Genomic DNA, 21,358 nt, shown 5'->3' on the forward strand with positions numbered 1-21,358 from the left:
TTAGATGGTAGTTACACACCATATGCTGGGTGTGTATGTTGGGAAGTAAAGTGATGGCTACACAGTGGAATTTCGTCCCAATTGATCCCACTTAAAATGTTCGATATAACAAATCAGAACCTTATTGTCGCGTAAACACAGACTGAATTTTGCATTGGTCTATTTGAGGTCTAAAAACTGTTGAAGGTTTATCATTATTTTTCTTCTTTACTTGCTTGTAAAGCGCTTTGAGCACCAGGAAAAAGCACTATATAAATAATATTATATAATCATTATTATTAGAATAGAATATTTATTATATACTTTGACGATACAGATTGGTACATGACTGCACCTCTTTGCATTACTACTTCATATTCAACCCTGTACTCAATTAAAAGTAAAATACATACATGTCAAACTACTCAAAATCAAGTAATATTTCCTAGTACTACAATCTTAATCTCATTACTCTATCCCGGAAAATGGCCTTCATATATGATATACTAATTTATATATAATATTATTAGATTCCAAATCTGAAAACGACTAAAGCTTTCAAATAATTGTACTGAATTATAATACATTTTCTCAATTCGTACATGTAGTAGAGTATAATTTTAAAGAAGCATTAAATGGAAATACTTGAGAACTTTATAATTGTATTTAGGTAACTAGGTAAATGTAGTTACTTCCCACCACTGCACATTGGCAGTGAAGAATATCCAATCAGGGATAATTCCTAAATAGCACAGTGGCCTCAGTGTGCACTCCATCCTGTCAGGTGTTAATTAGTTTGAAATAATCCCAAATCTTCAGTGCTGCAGTTTACATTTGAAAGTATATTTAACTCAATGAGCACTTGACTGAAATGTGAGAATTCTGCTGAGTCAGAGTTCAAGAGTGGCTTAAGCCGTGACTTAATTTCACTGATAAATGGCTTTGAGGGAAGCTTACGGCTAACGCTTTAATTGACTAAGCATGATTTACCTATCTTCAAATGGTCACCACATTGTCCTTCCTCTTAACAATAATGTCCATCGCCTGGAAGAGTGTTACAAACTGTAGAATATCCTTGGTCATAACTAGGGTTGCAAAGGGGCGGAACATTTCCGGTACATTTTCAGTAAGTTTCCGGTAAATGTCCATGGGAAGTTAAGCTGGGGAATTTTGGAAATATTCCATATTGGAAACTTTCCATGGGAATTATGAGAATTTATGGGAATTGAGGGTAATGTAATCGAATTGTATCATATCCAAGCATACATATAAACATTTTGTTTTATCATAAGAAAACATCCATGCAAAATGATACAATAAAAAAAACATGACATTTCAAAAGATTTATTTGTAAGTAGAACAGAACACGTTTTAATTATTTTATTGAACAATCATTTGTTTCATTGAAGAAAAAAAACATGAATGTTGAGTTAAATATTACATCTAGAAATCATCTGTGCATGTGATGGAGGAATGCACAGTGCCTGTAGGGGGTGTGGTCTCAATAGCCATGCAGTACTAGCAGTGTGCTATGTGCATGTGATTGAGGAATGGCATGGATATTCAAGTGTACTTGAATGGCATCTGTTTGTTTTAGTCAAGATTAAGCTAAAATATACTTTACCCAACTATATTTAAGTTCCCTATGAAGAGCCAACCTTCAATTTAGAAAATTCCCATAAATTCCCGTTTATTCCCATGGAAAGTTTCCATCTTTGAAAATTCCCGGAATTTTGCAACCCTAGTCATAACACATGACTACATTCGATTGAGACAAGTCAGTCCTGATCAGCAGTTCTATTTTTTTAGATAATATTTCTGACAAGGAATGGTAAATAATAATACAATTTAAAAAGCTACCCCAGAAAGAGTGGGTCAAAATTGAAATAAAAAATACCTTTTAGATCTACAGAGAGATGAAAAAAGTGAAATGTTAAGCACAATTGACTTTCACTTGGTTGACATTGCTCATATTAAACTGCTAATGCACCCAAGGCCCTAGCTATTTCCTTTTGATGTACAGCACACGATAGCGTTGTATAAAAATAACTTACATATTCACACACTGCAGATAAACTCAGTCAGGGAGGATTATGAATATTATTGGAATAAAAACACACATTTTCTTGCTGACAATGATTCCAACTTTGCGCTCGGGGGTGTGCTTGACTTAGCTCTCTGGATCGTTTTTCATGTGCAAGAGGCTTTTAGAAAGCTTTATGTTCAAAAGACAGGCATAAGGGATTCTCACGGGGCTGTGACACTCCTATTAGGAATACCATTTCCCCCGATACAGCACACACATTAGCTTAGAAACACACGCCAGCTCTGTAGTCTCCGCCTGCAGCAGCGTGCACAGATTGTGCTTACATTGTACCCCAACGTGTTTCTGGAGCGCTGACTCAGAATCGCTTGTGTAGTAGGAACTTCTAAACTGGATTTAGCGTCACGCCTTCTGGAGCTAGAAAACCCAAATTGTGGTGATCTAGCAGTCGAGGAAACAGCTTTTTCATTATAATTACAAATGCCTTCAAGCTTATTTCTGCGTGCCCAAACTAACACGAGTTTGGACGGTTGGGTGTATGTACTTTTATGGAGCATCCAAACCCAATCAACCATATGTTAAGTTGGTTTTAAATGGACACTATGGACTCTACTCTTATACATTCTTATGTTCCTAGCTAAAGTCTTAATCTCATAAGACAAAAGAACATGTGATATGTAGTTTTTGGTTATTTAAAGAGTACTTCATACCTGTGTTATATCTGGAAACAATTCTCGAGTGCACATACATTATCAGTGGGTGTGTGAAAGAGGCTGGCATCAATCACGGCCAATCAAATCAGCTCCTTTAATTCCCTTTCAAAGCAGCGCACTCCCTTCTATGAGACACTGGCAGTTTTATTACGGAGAGTCCAGACCATTTCCTTTGAACAGGGGGCAGCCCAAGCTGGATATTCTTGTTTTGTTTATTCCAATAACAGTTTAACACACAACAAATGACATTAAGCTAAACCCTCCATTTTGGTGATGCCACTGATACATAATAACAACTTTTAATTCCATTTAATTTCCACACAGGAAATATTAAAATCCCAACGATCTGAATTTGGCTAAAGGGAAACAAAATAAATTTCTTTTGGCCTTCGTTTGAAAGGGAAATCTATTATTGAATTCTTAAATCCCAGCTCTCTTAACACAAAGGTGCCTGTAAGCAAGGCAGTTAACCCTTATTGGCCTCCGCAGAGTTCCCTTGTGTCAATGCATTTGAACATGTGAACTCGCTATAGCTTTATGCTGCCAAACAGAAGTGCTCAGTTGACTTTCCCTTGGATTAAATAGGAAAAAAAAGTCAAGGCCTGGAAGTGTGACATTACTAACCCATTGATGATGATTATTGAGCAGAAATGGCGCTCTCTTGTGAGACGAAGCCTATTATACTAGAGTATAAATAAACTTTTGTGGCGGCTTGAATGTTATGTCTTGATTGGCTGTGCACTGAATGGAAAATACAACGTTGCATTAGAAAGGAAGTGAGCATTTGCAAGTCTTTCATAATGAATACAAGTTCCGACTGCTTGTTTCCGTTGCCACATTTTCTGTCAAACTAGAAGTTAATATACTTGTATGAAATCTTTTGCTCTTACTTTTCATTTCAAGAGGGATATGTCATGTATACAGTCAAGGTAAAAAAAAAAAAATAAAAGTCCCATGACCTCATTTAATAAATCAAACTGTGGACAATATGTTGTATTTAGACCTGGCAAAAGTGGAAAGACCTGATTCTTCTATCTCTGCTGTGTCACAGTTGAATGGAACGTAAATGGAGATATCTTTTTTTGTCTGATATAGATTTTAGCGATAAAAGCAAAAAAGGAAGAACAATTTTCCTGCACAAATTGCCCCTCTGTATTGATGCTAGCGTTACAAACACTCACACATAGTGTCTTTCTATGGTAATGGTGCAATCTTTTTTCTTTTTTTAGGAAATCACTATATTTGAGAAAGTGAGCAATCTACTGTGTCCTTGATCACAAACTGAGGTATCAAGCGTCTGAATTGTGAAAGCACTCTCCCCTAGAAAACATTTTTTTGACAGTTGTTTGTGGCTCTCTCAACTCAGCGTTTTGGACTTTTTGACATCAACACATATTTTTGTTGTGATAAGTACGTTTTTACTGATAAAAAGTCGTAAATTGTTCTGCAAATGGGGCTTTTACTGTTCAGCTAAATTATACCTACTACTCATATGCTGCATTTACAAACTATTAAGTGCTAAAATTGGCAAACGAAGCTTTGACATTGCACTTGAGGTCGAGATAGAGTGTGATTTGGTCTCACCCTCAACCACTCAATGTTGCTAAGATATAGCTGCCTGATTTGTCATTAAATAGGCGTTTTCACATGAGTGAATGTAGACCTCAGTTAATCATGAAACTGCACATTAAATGGGACTGGATTCCATTACAACATCTACCTGGGATGATTAAATTGATGGCATCATTACATGCACCGTTACTGGGATGGCTTGCTCTAAGGCAAATGAATATGTAACAGGAGTCACTTTGCCAGGCACATATCATTTTTTAAACATCTAGTTGTCTGTAGAGACATGAGGCGAATGGTAATTCTGCAATTATTCCTCTGTTCTTACTCTATTAATATATCCTCCTTGTACTACCACTATGCTACATATATCGAATTAATTGCATTGGAAAGTAAACTACAATACATCAGAGTAAGAACTGCCATGACATTATAACACCTGAAAATCTTTCTATAGGTTGGAAAATAGAAGCAATGTAGTCTAGTTTTGAGACATTCTTTTTATTGAGTCTAATTTTCAAAGAGTGATAAAATAGTTTTTAATGTAAGGACGTCTTAACAGCCTTTGTGAATCCCGAGCATTTGAATGAAACCCGCTCGGGTTCTGTTACATCCGCCAGCGCAATTACGGCAGTGATAAAGCTTTAATTTAAGGGATGATGACCCCCTCCATAAATGAGTCTCCAGATCTCTCCAATTAACGTATTGGAGCACCAAAATGGCTGCATACATCAATGGGTTTCCATTACGGAGAGATGGATGAAGTGGCCATGGGCAACTGACTGTGAGACGCTGTAAGAGGATGAAACTGAGGGGGAAATAATACAGAAAAAAAACAGTATGGCAGAGATAAAACAGTGTATATGAAAGGGACCACAAAGGTGAAATGGTTAAAAATGGGGAGAAATAGTGGTACAAACAGGCAGCAGAAATAAGACAAGGGCAGAGATAGAGATATGAGAGGAGTCAGGCCACCAGATGGTCTAGTAATGACGCACAGGAAATATTACAAGCTGGCAACCACCGACAAACCGTTAATGACACAAGTTTGTGTGTGTGTGTGGTGTTGTTGGGTGTGTGTGTGTGTGTGTGGTGTGTGTGTGTGTATGTGTGGTGTGGGTGTGTGTGTGTGAGTGTGTTGGTGTGTGTGTGTGTGTGTGTGTGTGTGTGTGTGTGTGTGTGTGTGTGTGTGTGTGTGTGTGTGTGTGTGGTGGTGTGTGTGTGTGTGTGTGTGTGGTGTGGTGTGTGTGTGTGTGTGTGTAGTGTGGTCTTGGTTCGTGTGTGTGTGTGTGTGTGTGTGTGTGATGTCCATCCATCCGTCAAGGTTGAGAAAGTCCCTCCTAATTATTCTATTATTACCAAAAGGCAAGAGTCTGGGAGACATTTTAACCTTACTTGGTGTGCTGAGAAGCTTTGGGTTATGATTTGGACAAAGCATTGTGCGCAGATTAGATACGTTGGCCTCTGAAATGTGTGTAATGACCGCGCAACTCCTGACAGTGCTGACCTGGGGAAACAGAAGTTAAAAAAGAAAGGGAGACATGGGGGGAAGCTATGGTACTGTAGTTTCTCTATTGCACCATCCACCTTTCTTAAACCCATCCCTGTTGTTGGGTTCCACAAAAGAGGTTTGCAAAAGTTATGAAGTACACTTCCTTCTAAATAAGTGCTTATTAGCCAATAAACCTTGCTGTTTCATGGCACTGTTTCACAGTCCGAAAATAGGTAGAGGTAGCTAGGATAACAAATATTGCAGCTTTGACACAGCTTTACGTTTTCAGTTCAACCTAGAATTAAATTAACGCTGACAAAATCCATGCTTTGTGAATTTGTTTCCATGACAGGAGACAGGAGATGTTTGCATGAGCAGGAAAACATGGATCAGTGCATGACAGGAAAGGTCATGTTGATAGCTTGTTGGCTCGTTCTACATGTTTATGTAGCAACCATGTCCATATTGTATATCGTTACCTTCGGAAAATCCTACAATCCGAGAATTGTAGAAAGGAATAACTTAGTGGAAAACAATTTCAGACATAAATACAATTATTGTCTAATGTAATTCCTTGACAATATATATAATACATAAAGTGCATCTATAAATACTGTGAGCTACACCCCCTCTCTATTTATATCTCCGTCTTTATGTTGCCTCTCTGTTTTTCCTCTCCTCCCTTTATTCCCACCTGTCTCTTCTATCTCTCTCTCATGAGTCTATATGAAATATTCTGACCAGGCTCCTACGGTGAACGCATAATTGGAAACTGGTGAACCGTAACTTCAACATGGGGGCTTTTCTCCTATCTGTTCGGGGAAAAGAGGCTTGAAGAGCACTACAACATGGAGGAGGAGGAGACGGGGGTAGGGGGTAGGGGGTTGGTGGTGTAGCCTGTAAAACATCTTCATGGTCAGAATACTACACCGCGCCCTGAGATGGTGGTGTCCTACAATACACTTATATAGATAAGAGGAGAGCGGAGAGAGAGGAGCGGCAGGATGGATAAATGGATTGATAGATGGGGGAGAGGGGGAGGAGGGGGGGACGAGGGGGGGACGCGTCGACAGTGAGATGGAAACGGAGAGTTATGGCTCGTCTCCATTAGCTCTGTTTTCCGCAGCCAGGGCGAACGCTGGCACGGATCCTTGTTTGGTTTCCATCACCATTAATTAGCCAGCTTCACCAAACAACACTTGCATTTTTAAAACAATAGGACAAGTGAGGATACGGCCAAATAAAAATTACCCTAGCAGGTGGTAACACGAGCAGTACAACCATTACAAATAATGCTTTCATTTTTCTGTGTTTTGTGAGATGACAATTCTGCCACCCTGCTAGTGAGCACGCTCACGCAGCAGGGTTACTGTGCGGAGCGCATAAAGCAGACCCTTCACGCGATAGCGAGGGGTAGAGCGAGGGATCGCAGATGCCGTCGTGGTCGCGGACGGATTAAAAAAATTAAACCTAAATGGCTCGCGAATTATACTTTGGCGGTCGTTAATATACCTGGGCGGCCCGCCCAAGTAAAGTCTATGTGTGGGAAACCCTGCTATCTTACCAGTTCTTATGCAACTCGCAAATATCTCTCTCTCTCTCTCTTCTCTCTTTTCTATCTCTCTCTTTTCTCTCTCTCTCTCTCTCTCTCGCATGCGCACCTGTGCACCTGTTATGTACAGCCCTGTTTATATCCCTTCACAGAATTTAAGTATGCTTTAAAAAAGGTTTGATGAGATGATGGAATCAAAGCTGAACTGTATAACATAAAAAGGCACACATGCTGAAAACCAAACCCCAGAAGGGGGGTCTGGGGGGATTGTCCCCCAGGAGATTTTTAGAAATACTAACATATAAACTACACATTCTGGTACACTCTGAGAAGAAAATAAATAAATGTATTACAACCCGACATTTTAATAATATTTTATGCCATTGTTTGTTTTTCACTGTGTGAATTGTAGGTAGGATAGATAGCCCACATTGTTATGTGACCTGTCAATCATCAAACCGGGGGTCATATTTCATTATGTGTTCATTTTTATCTGAAGTTGTACCCATGGATGTATAAAGAGTAGTTCTCCCGCAAAGTTATTCTCCGTGGGGACTTCCGGCAACAATCTTGATTCTGATTGGCCAGAAGACTCGGAAAAACATCAGCAAAGATGTTTTATTGAGAAGATGATCACTACGTGACAGAAGTTTTCAAAACCGTTTATGGTCTCCGGTACTTCCAGTCCAACGCCTACTGCATGCACAGCGTTAGAAAATCGGGCCTTCAAAATAAAAGTTTGACATTTTTCCAAAAATAAATAAAAAATATCTTTTCTTTTTTTTTCTTCACTCACACATCTGCGACCCACTCGAAACGGGTCTGCGACGCACTTTTGGGTCGCGACCCACCAGTTGAGAACCACTGGTTTAGAGCATTATGTTAGCAATTTTCTTCTGGTAATTACAACAAAACATTTAAGTGTCATAAACGTTGCTACAGAGGTTTGTTTCTGCAATATTTCTAAATCCAATGGAAACATTTTCATCGCATTTAGTCAACAGTATTTTTGCGATGCCAAATTTCGGGTCATCCCTGCACCACACACTGGCCGCACAAAGCTGTTATGTCATTCAAGAGCGTCATTCTTACTCTTTGTGCGTCCCTAACTTCCCTTTGTGATGTCACAGTGTACCTGTACATCTCTTATATGTCCATGCTGTGACTTAAACCCGACTTTGTCCTTGTAAAGCTTTATTATGTCGTCATGCTGTGACTTGCTAGTTATGGTTTGCGCTGATGGCTTATTACTGTATGAGAAAAGGACAGAGCCTTTGGGACAGTGTGTTCATCACCAGCGCGTCCTTGAACGTTCACACATTGTTACACATGATGCCTCGCGCGTAAAACAAGACATTCACTCACTCTCAAATCCACAGGAGGACATATACACAGTTTTATCCTCACACACACATGTTACACGCCCACGTGCACCCTATTCTTTTATGAGCCCTCCCTTTGGGCCATAGCAGGAAATGAATGTCCAGCAGCTGAGGCTGTTAATTAACATTTATGGCTGGAGAGATGACCGTTGTATCGTTAGATCGGCTCTCGCAGCCTTCACGTCAAAGCAAGCGGGGTATAAAAATCCAATCTCTGTCCCCGACTCCCTGCCAAAGTAATGATGGTGGATCATGATGTTGATTTGTTTTATACTAGGGAATCTAAACGACACTGATCCCCTTTGGGGGTACAGTGTTTGGTTCATAATATTCTGAAAAGGTAGGAAAACATTGAAAATCTTGTTGTTAGATTTGTGTTTAACTCTGCCTTTTTCAATTGTTTTTTTTATGTCCTTATTCTTTTAAATACAGTACATAATGCATCAATTTTCTCTATCGCCAACTTTTTCTCCTATATTTGATTATCTCACAATGTTCTTGCCCTTTTGTTCTTTCTGCCTCTCGCCCTTTCATTTCTCATTTTCAGAAGTCTATACTTCACCTACCATCTACAGCCATGCCTGCCTCCCACTTTTGAAATATTGATTACATAAAATGATGATGAGGCTGGCCAAAGTCTTCTATCATGATAGGGGTAATTTCATATCTGGAAAGCAGTATGGTTTTTCACCCTCCTTTGTGAATTAAATACATAACACATACAAAGTACTTTTTTATTTTGAGAACTTCAGGGCTAAATGACTTATAGAGAATAATATACCTGTATAGGACTTTATACACAGGAAGCAAACAATACTAAAAATCTCAATTTATTGAAATGTCATAATGACATCTCATAAATATTGAAAAATGACAACTGGCACACATGTAACATTAACTCGCAAAAAAATCCACAACAGTGGCGATGAGGTCTTAAAATGTATGGAAAGGGTCTTAAAAAAGGTCTTAAAAGGTATTACATTTGACTTCAGGATTCCTGCATATACCCTGTATGAGCACAAACCACCAACACACACCTCCAAAATGGGTTCCAATCACTGTGCCAAACACCTGTCTGACAATCTCTAATAGTGTTCTTAGCCATTTCTGCTTTCCCCTGACCAAGAGAAACCGAGTGTGTGTGTGTGTGTGTGTGTGTCTATTTGTCAGTGTGTTCATGTATATTTGTGTGTGTTAGCAGTCTGACGGCAACAGATAAGGTGGCAGTTATCTTATCGTGCTGAGCCAACCTTACCCTAGAACCTCACAAACCTTGGGTGTCACGGCCTGCTGGCTTTTCCCCAAGCATCCCCTCATTTTCATGTCAATTTAATTCCATTTCGCTGTCACTCCCCCCGAGTCTATCCCTCGATTTGCTCCCTCCTGCCTTTTGATAGGCAGTTAGGCCCATTTTAGACCCGTTTTGCTCCTCTTTCCTCCTTCCCTTTTCCCCCATCTTGCTCTTTAGATCTTTCTTGGTATTTTTCCACTTGGCCTTGCCATCAATCTCTCCCATCTTTGGCCAACTTTGACAGAGTTTTGCTATCCTGCTGGTTCCCTTTAACCCACATCTGACACATTTTTCTTTATCTCTATTTCTTGTTTTCCCCTTATCGCTGACCAAAGTCCAAAGTAGGTGGCGATTCACTTTGACATTTCCACAACACCTCACTAATTCCCAATGTCTTTCCCACTTCCTCTATTCAAGTTTATTTATTCCCAAGATAGTGAACATGACAGCCTTTTTTTTTTATCAACCTGGCAGTTATTGTATAGGTCACTCTTGTCTTTAGTCAGTCTAGCCTGACAAATTGTAGCCTTCAGTCCTTCCCTTTAGCTTTGTAATACTGCCTTAAATCACATATAGTCTCAGAATGATTCCCTGACAATCCCCTGAGGCAGGCAGCTGCAAACTGAGCCAATTGGTGAGCGGTTGGTAGTGGTTTAAAAGGTGACAACAACAACAAGCAGCGCTTTATATCATTTTATTTGGATGATGATTTACATCTCCGGACTGGCAACTTTAAAGAGGAAGATAGAGAATAACTATGCATTTAGATCAAACAATTATGGAAAAGGGCATATACGTCAGATCAATAACAAATGGTTAAGAAGAAATGAAACGTTTTGTATTTGAATATATGAAGTAGAACCTATGAACAACCCAGCCGGTGCCGATTTATTATCGAATCAGTTAATAAGCTATTGTTTTTGATTTAATAGAATATTCAAACATAGCCGTGGTACCTATTGCTGATTTGCTTAGGAACGTTTACTTAACTTAGTGAAATCGCCCTGAAGCATCTTAAGTTGCAACCACAATAGGAGCTGGTCGAATCCTCTAAATGCAAAGGAAATGTGCGTTAACGCTTTCTTTCCTATCTCCTTTAGCACCATACCACCCTTTACCAAAGGAAAGGAGATAATGCTGTCCAACAATCCGTTGCAGTAACAACATTTGAAGTGACACACAAAATAACGTAGCTCTGTTTTAAGACATTAAAACAAAGCTACGCAACACAAGACATTTTGCATCGGGGTCAAAGAAGGGGTTAGGAAAGACAAAGGGCTTAATTGTTTTAACTATTGGACCACAGCCCAATTCACAATGGACATTAAGGCTGATGTAATCACCTGCATTTATAGGCTCATTACCGATACCCCTGACCCAAGCAAATGCCTGGCTACGTGCCAGACCATAATGAGCAAAGTGAAATGTGTTGGCTGGCTTTGCAAAACTACCCTTCTCATTGTCTTTCCATTTGTTGTTTCTAGGTTCGTAGCTTTAGCTTTAGTATTCTTTTTTTTTTGGCTACTTACCAGTAGAATGCTAAATAGTTCTTCAAATAGTTCTTCAGAACTTGTTTTAGTGTGTTTTGGTTCTTAACATTTTTCCAATATCACTTTTTTCTTTGTCAAGACCTGTCAATCTCATCAACATTACCCTCCTTCTCTCTCCTTCCCATTAACTTTCATTTCAAGCCAAACTATCTTTGGCAAATGGTTTCATTTTCCCACCTAGCTCCATCTCCCGCACCTCACATTTAGCCCTCCGGCTCTCTCCCAGTACCTTCTCTATCTTCATCCCCTATGAAAATATGACCATCTTTGTCAAACTGTCAGCCACCCTCCCTCTTTCATCTAATAAATAAACCCTTTCAATTCATTTTTACCTCATATCACTCCTCCCTTTCCTCCCGCTGCCCTGGCATTCCCACCTCAAACCAAGTCAGACAGTTGTTATCAATCTACCCATGTGGAAAACACCATCTTACATTTTCTCTTCCTCCCTACCTCGTTTTCCCCCTTCTTTTCTCCCTCTCTCTTTTCTTGCCTGCCTTTTCGCTTCCACTGCATTTACATCTCGCGGTGCGGAGGTTGGAGGCATGCAATGATGAGAGGAGTGAGCATCTCCTGAGCATCCCTCTGGGCTTTCACCCTCCTCTCTTTGTCCTTCTCTCTGGCTTGAGGGTTCATTATTATTCTCTGTTTGCTATTCTGTGTCATACCTTTTAAAGAAACCCTATTTCTTTGTAGCTTCCAATATTTTTTCTGCATTTTCAATTGATTTGCAGCAAAGCAAACACCTTTTAGACCACACAAAAACATGGCTATACCTCATTAGTATATCAGTACATTGGGTTAAGGTTAGGGTTAGGGTTAATCGTCACCAAAAAAAGAGTATTCTTTTATTAAGAGTATGTTAATTTATAGTAGAGCATATCTATGCCCAGCGTTGTTCAGTATTCTGACAGAAACATGGTATTGCAGGGTAAAATGAAATATATCATGAATATTTCCAAGCAACAAGCATCGGCAGCTTGACATTTATATTTCCCCCCTGAATTTCTTAGCATAAGAAAAGCTTTCTGATTCTACTTCTGATCTGTCGAGTGCTGACATTAAATGAACTCCTTCAGAGTTGGCGAAGAAGTTGGCTTGGCATATTTAAAGTTTTTTGCTATCCTCAGGAACATATTTTTCCTCCCGGGGATCTAATACTGACGTTGACTTTCTTTCATATTTAAAAAATACATCACGCTGTATCATCCCAACATTCTGATTTAAGAGCCGACATCAAAAACTCACCTCCTTCTGTCATATTATTTTCTAATTTTTGCCTTTTAATCTTATTTAAACACAGTTTGTGCTCAACTTTTCACAGTTTTAATGTCACTCAGTATTGAACAAAGGTGCGTTTTGGGAATTATAAATAATAAGTAATAGCCTGCAGTCGTGTTCTCTGCGCTGGTGTGAAATTGAAGGTTGTTTTCATTACATGACTGCCAAATAAAATGTTATAGTTACATTTTTGTCAAGCGTAGAACAAAGCAATGTCTTTTCTCGTTCTGTTATGGAGATATATATATTTTTTTCCCCATTCTTGCAGCTAGAAATCATTTTTCTAAAGTGTGCACGACAGTATCTTAGTGTTTTCATTATGTTATACTGACAGGTGATTGCCCAAGGCCTTGACAAATCGTTGACCCCTTCATGACCTTTACTGAGGGTCATTCTGGATAGGATGTACGAATCCTATTGCTTCTGTCTGTGTGGAAAAAACGAGAAAGACACATTGCAATTGAAGGGTTTCCTTCACAAATCCTTTTCACACAATCCTACAAACACTTAACAGGGTTATACTTCAAATGACTTTATGTACAATTGTATAAGAGGAAGATTAAGAACCGTTGGTTACTACAACTAAATGGAGACTTGTTTAATTAGTTAGATGTTACATGTTTGGAACTGAATTTGATTGTATTTTACATGTAAGACTTGTATGTCATTTTTCTAGCCATTACTCTGGCAAATCCATATAAAACTGTATTTCAATGGTATTTTTTTTTAGATTCTGTCTATATGCTAAGCTATAACTGCAGATTTTGAACATGAACGAAAATGTAGCAAATTGTGACATCGATCTTCTTTCATTCCCCGTCTGAGGAGGCCTTTAGAACCAGGTCAGTCATTGCATATGTTGTAACATGGGTAAGCGTCAAATGCAAGTAATGCAAATCTGGCCACAAACATTATTTAGGACCGTGTACATAAAACAAATGTCACTTTTAAAAGCTGATTTGCTGGCTGCACTCTCTCCCCTTCTTCATGGCTGTACTAAACCATCCATGTCTGTTGTCCATTTGTCCTGTCTGTTTGCATTACATTAGAGAATGACAGAGACCCCCACCCATTACATTATTACAGACGGAGAGAACAGGATCCAAGATAAAGCATCTGCTGCGGTGATGTCAGACGGCAGTTATGAAGCAGATTATGAGGCTTATATTCTGAACTCTCTCTGCCTCCAGTATGCTCTCTTAACCTCTACCGTCAAATCCTCAAGTGTTTTGTTTTCACTGTTACATTTGCTTTTAGTCATTTTTTCCAACCTATCTTTTGAAATATCCCTATATTGCTCTGTCTTCCCAAATATGGTGATTATTTATTAATGGTAACATGGAGTTCAGCTGCAGTTGTGCCTTTTAGAGATGATGTTTTCAGATGTTATTTCACAGTAGACAGCTATTCCCTTGAAGAAATAATGGTGGCAAAGATGGGACTGATTATATACTGTATTAGCTGTCTTTAGAGCTCTTTTTTGAAGCTTTTCCATTTTTAAACGTTAGCTTACTTTTCCTTTGATTTAAGCTACCCACCTTACCTTTCCTTGCTCCCTTTTTGCATCTTTCTTCTCTGTCCTCTTTGTTCTTTTAGATGCAGGCAACACAACATAATATTCCCTTTTATCTCCAGACACGTTCAAACAAAACTGCACTTTTACAAAAAAATTAAATCATCAATTATTAATTTAAGACTTCCTCTCTTCCATTAGATTCACGCTGTGCTGCGATGCTTGTAGTTAATTCATTTGATTGTTTATCCCCACTTGGCTGGGAATATTTGAAAGTAAACTGGCAGGTCAACCTGTTGTTCCTAACCTGATCCCCTCGCATGCTAATGATAGCCCTGGCTTTAACAGGCAGGGAAACGGAGTATTGGGGGACTGTGGGCTGGATTTTGCAATGGATTTTGTGCAATATGAAGTTCAGTGACTCCTATGACTCATTTTGGCCCATTGATTTACAATTGAGACTTTACTTTGGTAATCTTTTAATCTTTATTTTTTGTTTGTTCTTGCAAGGTCACATTTTTATAAGCCAATATTTGCTCATCCTTTGGATCGCTTAGTAGAAGTAAAAGCAAAAAATGTTAATGATTGAAAAACACATTAGATTAGATAGATAGACAGAATAACACTACTGTGACATGTATGTTAGCATCTAACCAGGTGCAAAAAGTGGTTCAGGGTATATTTGTGTTTGCAAAAATGTTTTGCCATTTAATTTGAACTTCTGTATTGAATATTAAAGGTGGGGTAGGTCATTTTGAAGAAACCAGCTCGAGTGCGCTAGAATTTGAAAATACACAGCCGGAAAAGATCTGCCACTTCCTTACAGAGCCCCTCCTCCAACACACACGAATGCGCACATGACCAATGAGGGCACGAGATAAGTTTGTGCACAGATGGAAGGCTGACAGGCAGGTAGGCCATCCAGTTATTTTAGCCAGGCCGGCTAAAATGATTGGTCGTGCTTTTTACAGTACTACGGCTTCCACAGATAACATTTTATTATGGATTTTTTGTCAAAGCACTTAAGATATTCATTGCTATCGGGATGTTAAGAGCATTCCATGGAATATAACAAAAAGTGTATCTCGAGCCGGGTTCTCAAACTTACCTACCCCATTAATTTAATATACATGTATTTTTTTATTTTAAATAATGTTATTTGTTGCACATTCTTATTTTAACTTCGTATGTTTGAATAAACATTTTTTTTCAATTTTTTATATTTTATTTATCCTTAATCTTTTTTCACAAACTGTTACGAAACCCAATCACCATCAGGATGAATAAAGTATCTGGTTCTGATTCTAATATTTACAAAAGTTTGGGGATAAATATTGAAATATAAACAGTATATGCAGTGAGGCATTGTAAACAACTCTACCGGGCACTAAGAAAAGTTTAAACTTTACTAACTTTTGGCCCATGCCAGGAATTTGTAATCCTGACTGCAGTTTTCCAACATTAAATCTTTTGTCTCATCTTTCACTGTGTGTATCCCGAATCAGGATGTAGGGCCATGATTTAAAAATTCTACAAGGATCTGCTGCTCACTGAAGTGAACACCTAACCCTTGCTGCTCTGTTATGATTGAATATTACTTAAAAATGAATGATAAGTATGGAGTTTGGAATTCCGCGGCTACGGATTTGGCGGTGATCTGCTGTTAGGAGGTGTTGAAAAGACGCACGCTGAGTGTGTAATTATCTTAGAGAGTCTTTTCTAGCTGTTCACATCTCATCTAATGTAATCCTCCTCACTGTATATTGAGCACTCTCTTCCTATTCACTTGGTATCTCAAGCCCCCATTCTGGAACTGCGTAAAGGCCAGTGGGATTTGTTTTTGCTGATTTGCTCTGGTTTTGTTTCAGGTTTTTTCTGTGGCTTTTTCTGTTTAGTGTCGATATCATATGTGTGTTTTTAGCTGGTAAAAAATTGCATGGTGTCATCTAGAGAGTTGGAGAACTGCTGAATTGGAAAAGTACAGCTGGTGTCACGGTCTGGGAAAGCGAGAGAGAAATGGGTAGTGTGAGTGTGTGGAGAGGCAAGGAGAATAAAGTGAAGAGAAAAAAAGAAGCAAATAGCAAGCAAACAAGGGGAGAGGCAGATAGAGGAGGAACAAACAGGAACATGAAGAGGCGGAGCGGGAGCGTCCAAAAACTGATGTTTCACATGATAGCACGTTCTGCAACGTTGCTGCCAACAGCATCAGCAAATCTCTCCCACCAGCACTGTTTCTTCTTATTTTCCCCCACTTCTTCTCTCCTCCAGCCAAGTAACCAAGCAAGCAAGTTTTCTGGAAATAAATAGCCTTTCAGCCCCTCTCATGTCTCCAGAGAAATGAGAGGGGCTGCCCTGATTCTACATAAAAAAAAACTGCGACAAATAAAAAACTAAGTTACAGTGCTGTAACAGAAGATCAGATTGATCCGTGGTGGTAGAAGACATGATATCTGTGAGCTATTTCTTGGCCAGAACAGGATTACTAAGCAACTGATTGCTGTGATTATTACACCATAAGACTACAACATGTGTGTCTATATGAAGGAGAAACATTCATCGCCTTCAGAAAACCATTAAGCTGTCGTTTTTGGTATACTCTTGCTGTAGTAATTTGAAGAGGTGGAGTTGTCTTTTGGTCAGCCGATGATCACTTTTAAGACCAGAGGGAGGCGTAAATATCATAATTCTAAATAAAGTATATCATCATCATATTGACAGCCAGCATATCATTTTCTCTTTTCATTGCAAAGAATTGAAAGATGAATGTTTTCCCCAGAAAAAGACAGAATCATAACAAACACAATTGTTTAACAGTACTAGTCTTTCAAGAAGGAATCCTTTTTTTAAATATTTCAGATATAAAGCTGCTCCCACATGATGTGGTAGAACAGCTCTGTGCTGGAGTTGTGATTATATGATGAGAGCGGTGGCGTCCCATTAATTGGAGGCGGTACCCTCGGTGTTGCGCACAGCTCAAAATTGTCGCTGATTGCTGCGCTGAAAGTCTGACATTTCGACACTCAACCAATCAGATAACAGCTGTATAGTGGTGCAAGTCAACATAGGGGGTCACCATAGAAACTAAACATACCTGGCATTTTCATCGCAAGGCTCTGCGCCCAATCTCGTGGAGATTAGCACATTTCGAATGATTGAATGCAGCTTAATAACTGACTCACTGTTTCTCTGAGAGTAGAGTTGAACTGTTATTGACATGAGGGGGTTGCACAAGGATTCTGCTAAAATCTCCAGAATATGTTGCCCCACTGATCAACTCCTTCTTAAAACCCCCTCCAATATAATACTGTCACTTTGAGGTAATTCTGTATAGAGCATTACACTTTCTCTCCCAGTGCATTTTAAGTCACTAACCTATTGTAAAGGTTGATGTAATTACACCTGACATTTCAATTTGGTATTAAATAGTCCAATTTCAGTTGTACCCATTCTGCAGTGTTGGGAGTTTTTCGCCCCTTTTTATTTGCGACACCAGACCGCTTCATCAAGAGCGTGACGTGGCTGCGGTAACAGCCGTTTTACAGCAGAGCCGATTTGGCTGATGTGCGTGGCGTGCTAAGTTACCGTGAAGTGTGTGTGTGTGTAGTAGACGGAGTGAGAAGCGTGTAATAGGCTCACCTGTCTCTGCCTGCACACTGATGGGCAGGTGGGGAGAATGGAAACCAGATGGGAAGAAGGAGCGATGGAGGAGGGAGGGGAGAAACTAATGCACAGAGTAGATAAGGCTGCACTACACTGCCTTTGGCGAACACATGTTGAGATTTAACCTGCGTGATTAAATAGACACCATTATGGAAGGAAAAAATAGGTAGGATGGAGATAGTGGAATGATAGAAATAATTGAAGACATATCGCAGGGAAGATTGATAGCCTGGAAAAGCAAGAGTGAGGAGAACTTCACGAGCAAATCTCTTTACAGTATTTCCATTATACTGTACATGCATGCTTGCAATACAATCTGAGTCCATTTTACAAACCCTTGAGGGGATTTCAAGAGTAATGGTGAATTTGTCAAAGCTAAATCCGCCTTTTTTTCTTTTCCCACTTCAAAATGTCATATTTAAATATAAAATTGTTTTCCTGCACATCTTTTGTTGATGTAGTAACTCTTCATAGGTCTTTTATTAGAATATACATCTAGAGGGGTTTCTAGGATTAGAGTAGCTTTCTAAATGGGGGCTAATCAGCGTCGCAACCTCTCGAGGGGTTTCTAAGATTCTCAATATCAGTGTAGATTAGCTTCCTTTATGGGGTCATAACCAGCCTGGCAGATGTCTAAAAAGCAAAATAAAAGTAACTTTTGCAAAATGAAATCCCCCCTTTTCTCACGACCAACTGTTGAATGATTTCTCCGATTGAAATGCAAATAATAATGATAATTTCTGCCCATTATCTGTGGACACGGTGGCTTACTCTTGTTTTTCTTTGACAGGGTGAAGAGGAGCATCGTGCTGACGCTTAGTCCTGTCCAAGGTAAGTTGACGAGACAATGTAAGATCCAATTGCATTTACACTTTATGTGCTGTTTTGTTATTTTGTGCTGAGTAAGGTTCACAAGGCAGGGTTTGTGTGAAACTCATTTATTTTCCAGTATTAATAGACATAACGGTTGCTCTGGTCCTTTTGTTTCTTCCTGCTCAACCGCATAAGCAGTATATCTGCCTTGCCTTGTAAATGTCTTCTACCATCACATGAAACACTTTGAAGATGATGTTTTCAGAACTCGGCACTCTGTACAAGATCAAATCAACAATGGGAGCCACATGTGCGAGGCGCCTCGGAATTACTGTGAACCTGTTTGGCATATGTGAGGAGGATCCCAATGAACTGCTTTTCGGCAATGATTTCAAGAAATCTGTTGGAAAATCTCTGGATATTTTATGATTCGAAAAGCGATTCCAGCAGCTGCTGTAAACCTCTGGCCCGCCAGTAAGGTGGTCTCTGCTTCTCTGTCAGTAATATGTCTTCGGCTGTATCTGGTTGCCGTGGTGACATGCGTGTGTCAGCAGTAGGATGTGTGATGTGTGTGGTGGCGGGCGTTGAAAGGACTCCGTGGAGGCGGATAGAATTCCTCTGTCCAGAAATGCCAAGCGACACGGCGGTCAGATAGGGAAACTTCAGAAATGTTAGCGTGCGGGACACACACACACACACACACACACACACACACACACACACACACACACACACACACACATACAGGAAATACGCAGGCTGAGTGGACACACACGTAGACAGATATACAGATTCCACAAAGGCCACGGCCATGCATTCATGCTGACAGCTCAGGACTATTAGGTTACATACAGGGAAGTCCATGCCTGCCGCTATGCTTTGAACACTCATAGCATGTAAACACACTTTTATTAACTCCTGAATCTACGGTTTAATGCCTCTTTAAAAAAGAAAAGAAAAAAAAGTGCAGCCGGTCCTGACAGATTTATTTTTACCCCTGAATGACGGATGATATTTGCATACCAGAATCAGCAAATGCTAAAATGTTGCTTACTCAGCAGCTGCACCGGAGAAATCATGGGGTTAAGGGCCTTGCTTCAGGGCAGCTTCCCTCCAGTCGATGAGGGAGGGGAGGCTATTACTCATTTGCTTTCCACACAGCCAGACTCCCCCCCCCCCCCCATGCCAGCTTTGGGGATTTGAACCGAGGACACCATCCTGCAGAAGCCTCAGGGCTACCGCTGACAACCAGGTGTAATGCACTATAATTACTCCGCAATTGTGTTTTCCCCAGAACTGTAATCGAGTCTAAGTTCAAGAACTGTAACTGTCCTCCGTCGGGACGTTGCGCTCGCAGCAAGGCATATGTCTTGTACCATAATCATGGTACACAAAGAAGTGAGAAACACACAACACATTACATGAATTGTAAAGAAGGAAGTCCCAGGAGGCTTGGTCTTTTCGTTTTTACGCTACATTCACACTTCAAGCGACAATAGCAAGAAGCGTGGCCGATTGCCGCCTTTGAACTGTTACTTAGTCGCCCATTGGCATCGTAATTTCCTTAAATACCAATGGGAACTGGCTAATGTCTAAAAGTTTTTTTTTCAAAAAAAATGTGAACAGAACAGGAAAGAGTCAATTGGATGGTGGGATAGAAACGTGTGATTGGTTGGTGCTTCACCAAGTCATTGGACCACGCAAAAAGTTGCACAAGCTCAACTTTGATTTTAAAGCTGTCGTACATCTGTTTTTTCACCTTTTACAAATTATAAATGTTATCGCTTTTTAGGACTTCAAATAGTTTAGTTTGCTTTGAGCAGGGTTGTACTTAAATGTAGGACATCAAGGAAGGTTCGGTGACCTGGTGATTACGTTGACCTTCAGGTATTCTACTGTAGTTCATCCGTGTTTGGCACTACCAACTAGAGTCATATAGTTTTTATTTATGGCATTAAGTTGTCAAGAGGAACAATGTAAGCAGTTGAGAAGAACAGGCTCACAGCTGCGAGCAATGAAAATCAGACTTCACATCTGACTCCATATTTTATTTTTCATAATTTCCCTGGAACTGTTGGCATCAGTGTGGAAACACAACGATGTTGAGCCTTCAAAAGGTCGCTATAAAATCAGTCAGATCCAAAGGTATGCAAAGTAATATGTTAATTTATTCAAATAATAGGAAATGGTCTGGTAAAAATATTAGCACAATGTAGGCCATAACCTTTTTTTTTAAAGTTGAAATGTTAAGTTCTCCCCCCCCTCCCCCATCACCTCCCACGGATGTATTCTGAAAAAAAACGGCACTCTGAGCATTTCACCTGTTTTGATCAGGAAGTGTTGCTTAGCTTTTAACTCTGTGCCTTTTTCCCTTTTTAGTTTCATATATATTGTTATATTAGTGATATAAATATATATACATACAATATTTCCATTTAATGACCAGTTTGGCTCAGCTTTTCTTTTTTCATTGTATAAACAAGTCGAAACTGATATCATTAATTGGTCAAATCTCTTAA

General features: G+C 39.5%; 1 protein-coding gene across 1 annotated transcript in view; it reads left to right on the forward strand.

The window, feature by feature from the left end:
* The window catches only part of cntfr (ciliary neurotrophic factor receptor), a 219,461-nt gene that overhangs the window by 16,596 nt on the left and 181,507 nt on the right, over positions 1-21,358 (forward strand). Inside the window, exon 2 of the mRNA XM_034125970.1 lies at positions 18,817-18,857. The gene's annotated coding sequence lies outside the window, so the exon portion shown is untranslated. The remainder of the gene's footprint in view (positions 1-18,816; positions 18,858-21,358) is intronic.

Source organism: Trematomus bernacchii, unplaced genomic scaffold (assembly GCF_902827165.1).
Source record: "Trematomus bernacchii unplaced genomic scaffold, fTreBer1.1, whole genome shotgun sequence".
Classification (NCBI taxonomy): Eukaryota; Metazoa; Chordata; class Actinopteri; order Perciformes; family Nototheniidae; genus Trematomus; species Trematomus bernacchii.